The sequence below is a fragment of the Ursus americanus genome, chromosome 17 (assembly GCF_024610735.1).
Source record: "Ursus americanus isolate L20-20 chromosome 17, mUrsAme1.1.p, whole genome shotgun sequence".
Taxonomy (NCBI): domain Eukaryota; kingdom Metazoa; phylum Chordata; class Mammalia; order Carnivora; family Ursidae; genus Ursus; species Ursus americanus.
The window spans coordinates 6726231-6742812 of NC_142143.1; the positions used below are offsets into that span (position 1 = coordinate 6726231).

A 16582-nucleotide genomic window follows, 5' to 3' on the forward strand; every position below is an offset into this window, starting at 1 on the left:
TTCTAACTGTAGTGTTGAGATTATATATTTATGGAATCCTTCTCAACAGACCAAGCATCATCTCTACTTCCCTTTTTTGGCCAGTATTCTTAATATCCGATATTGGTCCACATGCGTCTGCTGCAGAAGCTTCCTCAGTGAGTGAGTGGTTAGGAAATCTCTTCCAGGAGCCCAGTGGTGACACAGCTCGAGAGCTGTCTCCACTAATGTAAAGCCACAGCATCAACCATGTAGAAGTCATATATCCGATTTCATTAGCAAATGACTGGGACATATAGGCTCCTAAGGAGGAGCAGACTGATATTTTCTCTGTTTTAGTTCATTCTAAATTAAATCATTTGAGAATAGGAGAATGGGAAATTTTGTCTCCATTCATCTATAAATATTCAGACTTAGGTCCATAAGCCAGTATATTCTTTCTCTTGCTGACCTGATTCAGCTTATTAACATTTTATTTAAATGTATACCTCGTAATATTTTATTTTAAGAATAAGATTTGACTCTTACCAAATTATAAATTTGAAAAAATATCCCACTACTCTTAGAGATGAAATGGTCATATGAAAATAGTTATTTTTGTTGAAGTAGTTATACATGGAAATAATTATATATGTTAGAAGAAAAAATGTCAAGAATGTTAGCATTGTGTTTTGATTTAACTTTTAGAACTGTCTTTTATTGAAATCTGTCTTTTTATTATGAAATTAGTGTGTGCTTATAGTATAAAATTCAAACAATACAGAGGTGTATAATATTACTCTCCAGAGATAACTGTTTTTACAGTTCAGTACATATTTTTCTGCACTTGTTTTTAAAAAATTGTCTTTGTTGTTTTTTTTTTTAATTTTTTTACTTTTTAAAGGTTTTCTGTATTTATTAGAGAGCACATGCACAAGCCGGGGGAGGGACAGAGGGAGAGGGAGGACCCGGAGATCACCACCTGAGCTGAAGTCAGACGCTAATCCGACTGAGCCACCCAGTGCCCCACCTTTATTTTTTAGTGTGGTTTTAGGTTCACAGCAAAACTGAGAGCAAAGGTCTAGAGATTTCCCATGGGCCTCCTGCCCCCACATATGTGCAGCCTCCCCTGCTGTCAACATCCCCCACCAGAGAGGTGCATTTGTTACAACTGGTGAACTTGCATCGACACACCATTGTCACCCAAAGCCCGTGGTTTATATTGTGGTTTACTTTTGGTGCTGTGTTGTTCTTTGGTTTTAGAGAAATGTATGATGACGTGTCCCCATCACAGTATCACAGAGTAGTGTCACTGCCCCAAGGTTCTTCTGTGCTCCACCTATTCCTCTCTCCCTCCCCCAACCCTTGGCAACCGCTGGTCTTTTTACTGTCTTATGGTTTTGCCTTTTCCAGAATGTCATCGAGTGGGAATCATACAGTATGTAGTCTTGTCAGATTGCCTTTTTTGACTTGTTATATGCATTTAAGTTTCCTCCATGTCTTTTCGTTGACTTGGTAGCTCATTTTTTGTCACTGAATAATAATAGAACTGTATTTTTATGTGTAGATGAAGGTGGTTCTTAATACCCTTTAACGAAATATTCCCAGGTTGGGTGTTTTTTGTTTTTTAAAAATTTTGTCCATGTATTTATTTTAGACAGACAGAGACCGCAGGGGGTGGGGCGGGAGGAACAGAGGGAGGGGGACAAGCAGACGCAGCACTGAGCAGCACTGAGCAGCACTGAGCACGGAGTCCAACTCCGGCCAGTCCCACGACCCTGAGCTATGACCTGAGTCAGAATCCAGAGTCAGCCGCTCAACCTCCTGAGCCACCCAGGCACCCCTGTTCCCAGGTTTCTGTCATAGTTGATTCATCTCCCAAAAACTTATTTGTTTTAGACAGTTTATGGCAAATTATTACCTAGTTTTTAAATACAGCAGCAAAATAATTTCTGTGTATATTAAACCACTGATCTAATGGCTGACATTTATATATCCTTTATCAAGTGCACAGTATTTATATTCTTTATTTAATTCTCACATAGGAGCTTTATAAGGTCACTACTTTATCTGTAAAATGGGGATAAAGAAAGAGATTCAAGAGAGATGAAGTCATTTGCAAGAGGTCTCTCAGCTGTTAAGTGACAGAATCCAGGCGTGAACCCAGCTCTTTGTGGCTCCAAAACACGTTTCTCCGTTTTAATGAGAAGTGCGCGCCTTGTAAGAATGCATGCTGCCCGGCTGCTTGCCCCGCAGCCCGTGTACACACGTGCGCTCTGCCTCATGCTTTCTCTTCACAGCTTTTACCTGACAGGCTGTCTTTCATCTCTTTCTTGCACTCAAATGGAAACTCCATGGGGTAGACACGGGCTGTTCCCCTTTCCAGCGCCGTACGTGGGGCACAGTGGGGGCTCACGTATTTGTTGTAAAGAGTCTGTACCGTAGGTTCTGTCAGTCCGGAAGATGTGCTTTTAATCACTTTCGTAGGACAAACTATTAAATTGTTTTCCTTTTTAGTTAGAGATTTAAACGGAGGAGTTTAGTAGAGGCGTCCCTTGAGGAGATGCTGAGGAACCGGCTGAGTAGGAGCCGAGGCCGCTGTGGGTAGTAGAGCCGGGAAGCGGTTTGAGTGAGGGACGTGGGACACCTGCCTGCGCCGCTCTCCTGCCTTCTGAAGGGTAGCCCTTCCCCAGTCCCGAGTGCAGTCTCTCACTCCTGCCAGGATAGCTTTCACAGTACAGCTCTCGACGTGTCCCCCTCCTTTGTGGACTGACTTCAGTGTAGATGCCTTGCCTTGTCAGGGTTCCACAGGAGGACGCTCCCCTGCCTTTCCAGGCCCGTCTCTTGGTTTCCCTACACGCGTGCTCTCCTGCGGCCTCTGTGTGCCCAGTTCCATGCCTGTGCCCATGCCCTCTGCCCGCTCTCCATCTGTGGAGATAGCCGTCCTTTGAGGCCTTTCTTATATGCTCCTTCTTCCATGGAACCTAACATCCCCTTAACTGGGTGTTTCTCTCATGGAATTTTGTAATTTTCTTGTGTACATTTAATCTTTGCTTTTTATTATACTCTTCTGAACGTGTTCTCGCCCTCCTTCCCCAGTCCTCTTTGAAGGCAAGGATTATAGTGTCAACACTCCTTATATTCTCTGTGGTGCATTGAATATGTGAGCAGACTGTGAATAGTTTTTGAAGTAGAGAAGAACAAAGGTAGACAAAAGACAGAATTAATGGCATTTAGGTTTGGCACAGGGAAGACTTGTCCTTAGTCAAGGATTATTTTGGTGGTCAGGAATCTTTTTGAAGAGAAGCTGAGTTTGGGTGCGGGGGTGGGGGAATGGTAGGTAAAGAATGAAGTACGGTGGGTCTGCTCTTCTGCAGGAGAAGCCAGGAAGCCAGATGGAGAAATGACTAGATGAGGGGCAGCGGTGGTTTTTCAGAGTTGTGAGATGAGTTCCAGGACTTGCCTTCGGGGTGTTCAGCAGTATAGTGAGGGAAATGGACATGTTAGAACAATATTAATACATTACGAAAATTTAGCCATAGAGAAGGGAAGGCCCTAGAAGATAGTGGTTGATTCTGGAGAAGTGGTTGGGGTAAGAGCCAGTGACCTTAGCAAGATTGAGGTCCCAAGAAGGTGGGCAGAAGGGTTGGCATCATGCAGCAGGAAGCAGCCTTCGAGTCAAAACAGTTGTTCTCTCCCTCTTGCATGAGCATTACAGAAGGTATCCAGAGATATTTTAGGATGATGATGGTGAAAGGTTAGCTTTTAGTGGTTGAGCTCATATCTTATAGGAGAGAAGTAGGTCGGTGTTAAACAATAGTGAATTTAGTGTTTGAAAATTTCATAGCAGCATGTTCAGTATTTCCAAGGTTTGCAGGAGTGGAGACTGAAAGTCGTGGGAGGGAGCCAGGATTAACGATGAGCGGGGAGACCAAGTCATGAAATTGCTCACTCTTAGGTGTCCTGGGTTCTTTTAGACTGAGATCCTCCTTTGGGTTTTGTTTTGTGTTTAAGATTTTAAGATTTTATTTTTAAGTAATCTCGACACCCAACACAAGGATTGAACCCAGACAGAGGGAGAGGGAGAGAGAATCCCAAGCAGGCTCCACGCCCAGCGTGTGGGCCCAGTGTGGGGCAGGATCTCACAACCCTGAGATCATGACCTGAGCTGAAACCGGTCGTCAGACACTTAGCCGACTGAGCCACCCAGGCGCCCCAGAATTAACCGTTTTAAAGGAAACTGTTCAGGTGGTCAGTGGCATGTAGTACATTCACGATGTTGTGCACATACAAGGTCTGTCTAGTTTCAAATCATTTTTATCACTCCCAAAGGAAACTCCATACCCCATAAGCAGTTAATCCCCTCCCCACCATCCCCCAGCCCCTGCCTGCCAGCTATCAGTCTGCTTTCTGTCTATGGACTGACCTGTGGCGATGACTTCATGTAAATGGAATCACGCAGTATGTGACGTTTTCTGCCTGGCTTCACGCATTGAGCAAGTTTTTGAGGTTCGTCCACATTGTAGCATGTATCTGTACTTTGTTTGATACCTGTTCTTAATAGTAAGTTAATTAGTATCCGTATCCGTTCAGTTAGACCAAATGGACCCCACTAACGGGAGATATTTCCTTCGTTACTGAGCATTTCAAGTTAGTGCGGTGCTTTGGCTACAGTTGATGAACCGATACTGGTATCTTATTGTTGACTAGAATCCATGGCTCTTTTTGGGCTCGCTCTGTTGTACGTTCTGTGGATTTTGATGAAGACATAATGTCATCTGTCCACCGTTACAGTATCATACAGAATAATTTCACTGTCTTAAAAGTTCCCTCTGACCCACCTATTCATCCCTTCCCTCCCCTCGCGCCCCTGGCAACCACTAATCTTTTTACTGTCTCCGTAGTTTTGCCCTTTTCAGCATGTCATGTAGTTGGCATCATATAGTTATGTAGCCTCTTCAGACCTGCTTTTCCCTCAGCAGCGTGCATTTATTTTTGTTCTGTCTTTTTGTGTCTTGATACCTCATATTTTGTATGACTGAGTAAGATTTCCTTGTATGGATGTGCTACAGTTTATATCCATTTACCTTTTGAAGGACGCTTCTATTGCTTACAGGTTTGGCAATTATAAACAAAGCTGCTATCAACATTAATATGCAAGTGTTTGTGTTTACAGAAATTTCAACTCATTCGGGTAAACATGTAGGAGCACAGGTGCTGGATTGTTTGATAAGAATGTTTTAGCTTTGTAAGAAACTGCCAAATGCTCTTCCGAAATGGCTATTAACTTTTTTTTTAATTGTAGTAAAAGTTGCTATATTAACCTTTTTTTTTTTTTTAAAGATTTTATTTATTTATTTGACAGAGAGAGAGCCAGCGAGAGAGGGAACACAAGCAGGGGGAGTGGGAGAGGAAGAAGCAGGCTCCCAGTGGAGGAGCCCGATGTGGGGCTCGATCCCAGCCCTGAGCCGAAGGCAGATGCTTAACGACTGAGCCACCCAGGCGTCCCCTATACTAACCATTTTTAAGTGTATATTTCACTAGCATTGATTACTCACCTTGTTGTGAAATTGTCACCACCCTCTGTTTCCAAAACCTTTTCATCACCCCCAAACAGAAACTATGTACTTGTTAAGCAATAACTACCCATTCCCTCCTCCCTGCCGGCTGCAGGCTGTGGTGCCTCTAATCTTTCTGTCTCTATGAATTTGCCTGCTCTAGGTATCTCGTATAAATAGAATCATACAATATTTGTCCTTTTGTGTCTGGCATATTTCACTTAGCTTCATGTTTCCGGAGTTCATCCATGTTGTAGCAAATGTCAGAGCTTCATTCCTTTTTATGGTTGACTAATAGTTCATTGTATATATATCACATTTGGTTCATCCATTCATCTGATGGACACTTGGATTGTTCCCTATTTTGGATAATGCTGCAGTGAACACTGGCGTTCAGGCGTCTGTTTTGCATCTCTGTTTTCAGTTCTTTGAGGTGTATACCTGGAATGGAATTGTGGGGTCATATAGGTAGCAACTCTATGTATAAACTTTTGAGGAAGTGCTAAACTGGCTTCCAGAGTGGCTGCACCATTTTACATTCACACCAGCAATGTGGGAGGGTACCAATTCTCCACACCCTGGCAACATTTGTAATTTCCTGTTTCCTGGTTATAGCCATGTATGTGGGTGTGAGGTGGGATCTCACTGGGGTTTTGATTTGCATTTTCCTAATAATGTTGAGCATCTTTTCATGTGCTTATTGACCATTTCAAAATCAGTTTTGGAGAAATATCCTTGGTAGTCCTTTGCTTATTCTTTAATTGCGTGTCTCTTTAGTGTTGAGTTATAAGAGTTCCTTCTGTATTCTAGATACTAGACCCTTATCAGATATCAGATAGGCAGTTTTCATTGTCTGGGAATTCGGAGTTCTTTTCTGCTAGTATCATTTGAACAAGTTAGTTTAGACACATTGGCTTGGATATGAATAAGCCTGTGTGCAGGTTTGAACAATAGTGGAATCCCAGAAATAGAAGCAATTTTGAATAATTTTGAAATTTGATGCCTATATTTTTATTTAGTCACTGTATTTTTTTTCCTGATATCTTTGAAGCCTATACAGCTCACAAGACAATCTGGAGAAACCAAGCTTTGAGAGTGGTCCCAACATGCATAAAATATTGTAAACCGCTTTATTCTTAAGACCGAGACATTTAGAGTTATGTGTTGAATCATGTCATATTAATTGATGGTCGTATTCTAAATACAGAATCACAGGAGCACTGCCAGTGATAGACAGCCTGTCCAGAAACTTCGGTAGAATTTTGCTTCAGAAAGGATTCATCTCATTTCATCAATACATTGGTATATGTATCACCTGCTTCTTTGTAGGTCGACTTTCTACCTTGGGAGCAGGGTTTTTATACTTACCTTTCAGTCAGTTCCACTCCTACTTGATTCCCTGTAGGGCATGTACTTTGTTACAGAAGCTGTGTTAGTATTTTGAGCTTAATAGAAGGCAGAGATCCTTGGGCTTTTTACATGATTGGTTTTCATACGACTTGAGGATTCTGTGAATGATATACCTTCCTAGTTATCTGCTAGGTGACCATACAGATTCCCTGCTCCTGATCAGTGATGGTCTTTGCCCAGCTTGCTCCTGGTGGAACTCTTCCTTTGCCTAACCTTTCTTTCAAGAGTCAGCTCCTCCATGTTGTCTCAAGTAAGAGAGCAAAAGGTGCTTGTTTGAAATGGGTTATTTAGGCACCGTGAATAGAGTGAAGGAAGAACTGTCTGTTCAGAATTATCATTTTTAAAAATCCTTTATTAGGTGTATGGTTGTGGGGGGAATATGAGGAGAAGATTCTTCTTTGAGTTTCTCATGCCAAGGATTTTCAGTTCAGATTGTGAGGGGTGCTTGATCAGCACTGTAAAAAGAACGGGAATAGCTTCTAGGCCTGGACCATTGGAGAACATTGGATCCTCCATATTGTTTCTCCTTCAGTGTCTTTTAGTTTTATTGCTTTTTAGTTTTATCCATTTTCCTTTTAAATACTTTTTTTAAAATAATTTTTTATTATGTTATGTTAGTCTCCATACAGTACATCCTTAGTTTTTGATGTAGTGTTCCATGATTCATTATTTGTGTATAATACCCAGTGCTCCATGCAATACGTGCCCTCCTTAATACCCATCACCGGTCTATCCCAATCCCCCCCGCCCCCCCCCCCGACACTCTCAGTTTGTTTCCCAGAGTCCGTAGTCTTTCATGGTTCATTCCCCCTTCTGTTTACCCCCTTCATTCTTCCCTTCCTTCTCCTACCTTTTAAATATTTCTAGCATTTTCTTCTTGCCTTTTCCCTTTTTCCCCTTCTTTTTGCTAGTACATAAGGTGGAGTGTATTAGATTATTGTAATTTAACAGCTCTCTTCTAGGTGCCTGACTTAGAGTTCCTCACATGCTGGGAGTGCTTTGCCTTTGTATTCCTCGTGTGCAGCCCCTAGTAGGACTGCAGCAGGAACTTGTTTCATGAGCTGCAGCACTATGCTTAGAGAGCGGGTTGTGCCATTTTTAGAAGACATTCTAGATTTCTTGAGTCTGTGGCTGGTGTCTCTTCCCTGTTCTGAAGAATTCCCAGCAGTTCTTTTCCATATTGCTTTACCCCCATCCTTTTGTCATTCCAGGACTCTGGTTACATGAATGTGTTAGACCTTCTCTTTGTGTCCTTCTTGTCACTTATCCTTTCTCCTGTGTTTTTCACCCTTTTCAGTTTTTCATTCTGGATAATTTTGACCTCACTTCCATTTAACCATTTCTCTCTTTGACTAATCTGTTTAGTTGAAATTAAGAATTCAGTGGATGGGGGCGTCTGGGTGGCTCAGTCGTTAAGCATCTGCCTTCGGCTCAGGGCATGATCCCGGCGTTCTGGGATCGAGCCCCACGTCAGGCTCCTCCGCTGGGAGCCTGCTTCTTCCTCTCCCACTCCCCCTGCTTGTGTTACCTCTCTCGCTGGCTGTCTCTCTGTCAAATAAATAAATAAAATCTTAAAAAAAAAAAAATTAAAAAAAAAAAGAATTCAGTGGATGGGTTTATTTTATTTTTCAGTTTTGATTGTTTTCAAATCTGCTGCATTGCTTTTTATGGATTCCTGTACCCTGCTAAATTTTTCAAGCTTGGCTTTTATTTTCTTGAACAGTAAATACAGTTGTTTTATAATCTTCTCTCAAGTCCATTATCTGGAGTTCCTTTGGGTCTGTGACTGTTTCTGATGGTTCTTACTCATGGTGTTTTGTCTATTCTTATGTTTGTGTGCTGGACATGGTATTTCAAACATTATTTATAGAAATAATTAGAGGCCTTAGATGTCTTTTTCCAAGGAGGATTTTTATTTGCTTTTTCCAGGTGCCTGAGGGTACTAGCAAACCAGGATCAGATTTTCAGGGCTAATCAGGTGATTTGAAGCTGAGTCCATGGGAAGGCTGACTTACTTCCATTTCACTCTTCCTGGTAGGATGCTGTCCTTTAGGGCCCCAGTCCACTGATTTGGTGGGGGGTGGCAGACAGAGTATCTCCCTATGCAGGGCCCTGAAGGGCCAGACCTGCCCCTGGGCAGGCCTCTTTGGCCACCTCTGGCAGATCAGCAGTTCCCCCAGGTCTCACTTCTTTGGATTTCTGTTCTTTCCGGTAATTCCTCACGATCCCGTTAATTTTTTGTTACTTTTAAAAAGACATATGTATATGTTATCCAGTTTTTGTGTCACATTAGTTAGTCCATCATTTTTGGAGGCAGAATATGAGGCCTTATTTTCCTGGGCTCATGTTATACTAACATTCACCTGGAAACAGGTGACCAGAAGGTGAGAGACAGGGCGCTGTAGTCTTGTTTACATCTCAGTGTGAAGCTGACTGAGTAGGAGATGGCAGAACTGGTTGGGTAACCCATGAAGTGTTTGTGGGAGGGTTCTTCAAGAAACCCCTATCTAGAGTAAGCCAATTACCTGACTTTTGAATCGCAGCTCTACCATGTATTAGCAGTATGATCTTAATCAAGTAACTGTCCTGTGCTTTTGTTTTCTTGTCTAAAAATGGAAATATTAATTGTACTTACCTGTGGTTGTACTGATTAAATTAGTTAATGATGAAAACTTTTAGGATATTGCCTGTCTCATAGTAATCACTAGATAAATTTTATCTATTATTATAACTGTCTAGAAAATTTGATAGCATCTGATTTTTCAGAGAACGTTTTATGTCCTTTTGGCTTTTATTGTCAAATTTGGGATTGTAAGCAGTGATGCCTTCTCATCAGCCACCTGTTTTCTGTGGGTCTATTTCAGAATCACTGAAGTTGGTGTTTGCTCATTTCATGCCAGTGGGTCAGGGAAGGAAAAGGCGCTCTCTCCTGTATTTCAGAGACCAACTGCCTCCCAGTGGGTCTCCAACAGTTAGGCCACTGTCCTTCAGTGGGGCAGGGTGGGGATTGGTCCTGTGGTTGTGGCTCTTGCCTATGGAGTAAGAATGTGCTCTGTTGGCAGTTTGTGAATTAGGAGGACTGGTGAGGATTTAACCCTGCTGTGATTTTTATGAATGGACTGTAGATCCCAGGGTGTGGGAGCTTTCTTAATTAGAGAATGACATAGGAATTAGCTGTCACAGAGTGCTTTTCTATCAGTCATAGCAGGTTTTTTTGTTTTTTTTTAGGGTTTCATTGTATTTCATTTGTTTGATTGACTGACAGCTTTTTTTCTTGTTGCTTGTCTTTTGCCTGTTTCTTCATTGGTTCAGACGTTTACCTGGGAAAGTCAGAGAGGATGGTAAGACTAATGATCATTTTAATTTACGTGGTACTTAACAGTTTACACATTTATCGTGGAACATTCCTGTGAGGCGGTAAGGTGGGTTAACTGCCATTTTTGCAAATGAGTAAAGTGGAACGTGTGGGTTAAATAACTTGCCCAAGTCACAGAACAAGTGGCAAAACTAGTAAGTATTTAAATATAAGTTTCCTGATTCTAAATACAGTATTTTTCCAATGCATCACACAGGAGAATCTATTGAAAACAAGTTTAATAGGGAAAGCAATTGTACCTTGCTAAAATAAAGTTGTATTTTTGCTCATTTTGCCTGGTGAAATAAAATTCTATTTTCAGATGATTTTTTAAACATGTTTTTCTTGGTGTCTTTCTTCAAGACATTTAGTTTGACTGTCAGTGAGAAAGCAGTGGTCGATACGCTCGTGGTCCCATAAGTGGAGAGATGGCTGCATGGCTGTGTACTGGCTGGAGCCCAGGCTCTTGGTCTTCTCTCCAATACTGCCCATTGAACGCGGCCCCAGTCAAGGAGGGGTTTATGGCTATTGCTTCTCGGATCTCTTGGGAAAGAGCTAACAGTTGCTAGGAGTAGTTTCTTTTGTCTCTCCGCGCCTGTGTGTACATGGCACCCTCCTTGTTACAATTATGCCCTGCTCCCCCCATCTCCCCGCTTTTTGAAATGAAATGAAAACCTGAAATACAGTCTAGAGCTAAAGCCATTCACAAAGATGTTAGAGTACTGAAATGATCTGCCTTTTTATTTCTTAAAAATCCTCCAGCCCCAGATTAATTTGCTAATTTCTTTTTTTAAGATTTAATTAAGATTTTATTTATTGGGGTGCCTGGGTGGCTCAGTCGATTAAGTGGCTGCCTTCAGCTCAGGTCATGATCCCAAGGTCCTGGAATGGAGACCTTCATTGGGCTTCTTGCTCAGCAAGGAGCCTGCTTCTTCCTCTCACTCTGCCTGCCGCTCCCTCTGTTCATGCTCGCTCGCACTTTCTCTCTGTCAAATAAAGTCTTTTAAAAAATAATTTAAAAGAAGATTTTGTTTATTTATTTGAGATAGAGAAGGAGAGAGAGCACGTGCACACGAGCAGGGGGCAGAGGAGGAAGACCAACGTGGGGCTCGATCCCAGGACCCCAGGATTATGACCTGAGCCAAAGGCAGACAGACGCTTAACCGACTGAGCCACCCAGGTCCCTCAAGATTTATTTATTTGAGAGAGACTACGAGCATTTTGCGGAGGCGGGGGAGCGGGGAGCAGAAGGAGAGGGGGAGAGAAAGTCTCGAGCAGATTCTGCGCTGAGGATGGAGTGGCTTGGGGCTCTATCTCAGGGCTCTGAGAACATGACCTGAGCCAAAACCAAGAGTCTGCCGCTTAACCAACTGTGCCACCCAGACCCCCCTAATTTGCTAATTTCTTAAACCACTTCTTGGGAGACTTAGAGGTGACTCTTCTTTAGTTTGGGAGTTGCAGGTTGAAGTTTGTAACATGTTCAAAACAATCCTCTGAGCTATTTATAGGTGTGGAATTTTTGTGAGTTTTTTGTTTTTCTGTTTTTAAGTGGAAAGCTTAGTAATCTTTAGAAGGATACTAAATTTATAGGTGCATTTAATAAGAGCGAACACACTCAGGTTTTTTGAGTTGTGGTAAATTTGAGGCAACAGTTCAAATTGTGGAGTTTGTCAGCTCAGCTCCTCTTGTGCTCTTCCACAGGAATTAATCATCCAGACGATATTCCTCCCATGCCTGCATCCCCAGCCATACGGAGAGGACCCCATAAACTGTAAAAGGGTCCATTGGCTTTTATCTGGAGTGGACTATACACATAGAACTCAATCCGGCCTTTTGCTTCATTTGACAGATTGACCTATGGTGTTGGTACCTCTAATAAAATCAAGTCTTAATGCTTTGGTTGAGTGCACTTCTCATTGCTTTGCCCAAGCAGGCCAAGGACACGTGAAAATCTGTTTGTCCCATCCTGTATTTCCTTTCTAGGATTGTTGGGGTAGGACTTTTGTTTTATAATGTGTTGTTTGGATTCAACTACTGTTCGTAATTTCAGATGTGGTCAGTTGGTGTTAAAAGACCTTTTTTGCATTTTAAACACATCTGATTCACTAGCTCATGTGTCTCTATGTATATGTGAGGTATCTTTTAATATTTTTGCATTTCTTTGTGCTGAACTTTAAAAATGCTTTCTTTTAGGGCACCTGGGTGGCTCCATAGGTCAAACAGTGAAGCGTCTGCCTTTGGCTCAGGTCATGATCGCTGCATCCTGGGATCGAGCCCCCCATCGAACCCCACCCCAGTAAGGCTCCCTGCTCAGCAGGGAGCCTGCTTCTCCCTCTCCCTCTCCCCTCCCCATGCTCTTGCTCTCACTCTCACTCTCACGTGCTCTCTTTCTCTCAAACAAATAAATAAATAAAAATCTTTTTTTTTAAAAGTGCTTTCTTTCAAGGGTCAGAACCTTTGGAAAAAGGTACCAAGTTTTCAGAACCCTTTGAAACATTTTTAAAAATTTTTATGTTATTTAATAGTAAGTTGTTTTTGTTGATCAGAAATGGTAACTGTTGGGGCGCCTGGGTGGCACAGCGGTTAAGCGTCTGCCTTCGGCTCAGGGCGTGATCCCGGCGTTGTGGGATCGAGCCCCACATCAGGCTCCTCTGCTATGAGCCTGCTTCTCCCTCTCCCACTCCCCCTGCTTGTGTTCCCTCTCTCGCTGGCTGTCTCTATCTCTGTAGAATAAATAAATAAATAAAATCTTTAAAAAAAAAAAAAAAGAAATGGTAACTGTTGTGTTCAGCCGTTTTGTGGGGAATGTGTAGATCAACCTCCCTCTCCTCTTGCTTCAACTAGAGGTGAGGCTTGAAGCAGGGAGTGAGGGAGGGATTGTAGAAGCCTGTCGTCACAGTTAACTTCCCTCCCAGATGAAAACTTCTGGTCTCCATCTGTTATCTTTGCTTTTGTCGGAAGGAGAATGTCTGTTGTCAACCTAATTCACCCAGCATTTGAATGCTTGCTATGTCCATGGCAGTAGGAGAGCCAAAGTCCCAAGCTGTGGGGGAAATAGAGGGTAAATAGCTCTCAGATAGTGCTGACCATGGTATGTGCTGTAGGGAGGAGTTAGGGGGAAAGTAGGATTTGCACTAGACTTTAAAAGTAAGTGGTATGTCAGCAAAACTAATATTACTCAGGCAGAAGAACCAGCTGTAACAAAGGAAGGGCTGCAGAAGGTGAGCGCGGGGGGTGCTCGGAAGACAGAACATGACTAAGAACAGGAGAGGTAAAGGGCACGTTCTTTATCAGACCTGTTAAATCCCAGGATTTCTTCTTCACTAATGAGCTCTTTAACCTTGTGAGAGTTAAACTTTCTGAGCCTCATTTTCCCCATCTGCACAATGGCTAAGAACTACATCACAGACTTGTTAAAATTAAGTGAGACTGTGGGGAGTGCTGACTCTTGATTTTGGCTCAGGTCATGATCTCAGGGTTGTGAGATCAAGCCCTGTATCGGGCTCTGTGCTGGGCGTGGAGCCTGCTTAGGATTCTCTCTCCCTCTCTCCGCCTCCCTCTGCCCCTCCCCCCTGCTTGCATGTATGTGCTCTCTCTCCTCTCTCTCTCTAAAAAGAAAAAAAAAAAAGAGAGACTGTAATATATTGCCTGGCACATAGTGTAAGCCCTTAGTAAAAATAGCTGCAGTTGTCAAATTTCTTTGCTTTTTAAATGGTATTTCTTACTTCAAAGTTAGCATGTTCATTAAACCACTTCCTAGGAGGTGACTGTCCCCCATAATCCCACCTCGGGGATAGATGCTGTCAAGAGTTTGGTGACTGTCTCCTTACGTTCATCTCTGTGCAGCTTTTTGTGTTGTACACGCACCCCTCAGCGTTAGTGCAGGTTTGGTGATGAAGTGAGTGTCATGATAAAGTGAGTCAGATTGGTTTCTCGGTGCATATGAAACTTACGTTCACACTATACTGTAGTCTGTTAAGTGTACGGTAGCATTATGTCTAAAAAAATAAACAAGGTACACACCTTAATTTAAAAAATACTTGCTGCTAAAAAATGCTAACCATCATCTGAGCTCTCAGCCAGTTGTAACCTTTTTGCTGGTGGAGGGTCTTGCCTCCGTGTGGATGGCTACTGACTGATCGGGGTGGTGGTTGCTGAAGGTTGGGGTGGCTGTGGTAATCCCTTAAAATGAGGCGATAATGAAGTTTGCCACATTGATGGACTCTTCTTCCACAGGTGGGTTCTCTGTGGCATGTGATGCTGTTTGATAGCATTTTACTCGCTGTAGAACTTTTTCAAAATTGGAGTCCGTCCTCTCAAACCCTGCCACCGCTTGATCAACTAAGTGTATGTCTTATTCTAAATCCCCTGTTGTCTTTTCGACTGTCTTCATAGCACCCTCACCGGTAGATCCCATCTCAAGAAACTACGTTCTTTGCTCATCATTAGTTTGATCGTGAGACTGCAGCAATCCAGTCCCATCTTTAGGCCCCACTTCTTCTTTTTTTTTTTTTAAGATTTTATTTATTTATTTGACAGAGAGAGGCAGCGAGAGAGGGAACACAAGCAAGGGGGAGTGGGAGAGGGAGAAGCAGGCTTCCCGCCGAGCAGGGAGCCTGATGCAGGGATTGATCCCAGGATCCTGGGATCATGACCTGACCCGAAGGCAGACGCTTAACAGCTGAGCCACCCAGGCGCCCCTAGGCCCCACTTCTGATAGTTCTCTTGCTGTTTCCCCCACATCTGCGGTGATTTCTCCACTGAAGTCTTGAACCACTCAGAGTCATCCATGATCATGGGTTGGAATCACCTTCTAAACTCCTGTTCATGTTGCTATTTTGACCTCTTCCCATGAATCATGCATGTTTTTAATGGCATCTGGAATAGTGAATTCTTTCCAGAAGGTTTACCATTTAGTTTGCCTAGATCCATCAAAGGAATCACTATCTATGGCAGCTATAGCCTTATGATACGTGTTTGTTAAATAGTAAAACTTGAAAGTTGAAATTACTCTTGATCCATGGGCTGCGGAATAGATGCTGTGCCAGCAGGTTTTTAAACAACATTAGTCTCGTTGTACATTTCCATCAGAGTTCGTGGGTGACCAGAGGTACACTGTCAATGAGCAGTGATATTTTGAATGGAATCCTTTTTTTCTGAGCAGTAGTTCTCAACAGTGAGCTTAAGATATTCAGCAGACCATGTCGTAAACATATGTGTGACATTCAGGCTTTGTTGTTTCATTTATAGAGCACAGGCAGAGTAGACTTAGCATAATTCTTAAGGGTTCTAGGATTTTCAGAATGGGGAATGAGCATTGGCTTCAGCTTAAAGCCACCAGCTGCATTAGCCCCTAACAAGAGAGTCAGCCTGGCCTTTGAAACTTCGAAGCCAGGTATTGACTTCTCTCTAGCTATGGCAGTCCTGGGTGGCATCTTCTTCCAACATAAGGCTGTTCAGTCCACATTGAAAACCTGTTGTTTAGTGCAGCCACCTTCATTATCTTAGCTCGATCTTCTGGAGAACTTTCTGCAGCTTCTGCATCCCCTCTTGCTGCTTCACCTTGCACTTTGATGTTACGAAGACAGCTGCTTTCCTTAAATCTCATGAACCCACCTTTGCTAGCTTCAGACGTCTGCGGCGCCCTCGCCTCTCTCAGAATTGAAACCCTTCACAGAATTGAGAGTTTTGCTCTAGATTAGGCTTTGGCTTAAGGGAATGTTGGGGGTGGTTTGATCTGCTATACAGACTGCTAAAACTTTTCCCATATCAGCAGTAAGGCTGTTTCACTTTCTTATCATTCATGTGGTCACTGGAGTAGCACTTTTACTTTCCTTCAAGAACGTTTCCTTTGCATGTACAACTTGGCTGTTTGGCGCACGAGGCCTAGCTTTCAGCCTGTCTCGGCTCTTGACCTGCCTTCCTCACTAAGCTTAATCATTTCTAGCTTTTGATTTAAAGTGGGAGACATGTGACTCTTCCTTTCATTTGAGCACTTAAGGCCATTGTAGGGTTATTAATTGGCCTAATTTCAATATTGTTATGTTTCAGGGAATAGGGAGGCCTGAGGAGAGGAAGAGAGGGGTGAGAGAAAGAAGGAGGAATAGCTGGTTGGTGGAGCAGTCAGAACACACACATTTATTAAGTTTTAGTTTGCCGTCATACAGGGCTGTGGTTTGTGGCTCCCCAAAACAATTACAGTAGTAACATCAAAGATCAGTGGTCACAGATCACCGTAACAAATGTAAAAATGATGAAAAAGTTAGAAATGTGGTGAGAATTGCTGAAATGTGACACAGAG

The 16582-nt window shown here is 42.7% G+C and overlaps 1 protein-coding gene across 2 annotated transcripts in view; it reads left to right on the forward strand.

The window, feature by feature from the left end:
- The window catches only part of TCF20 (transcription factor 20), a 102215-nt gene that overhangs the window by 15137 nt on the left and 70496 nt on the right, over positions 1–16582 (forward strand). The window lies entirely within an intron of this gene.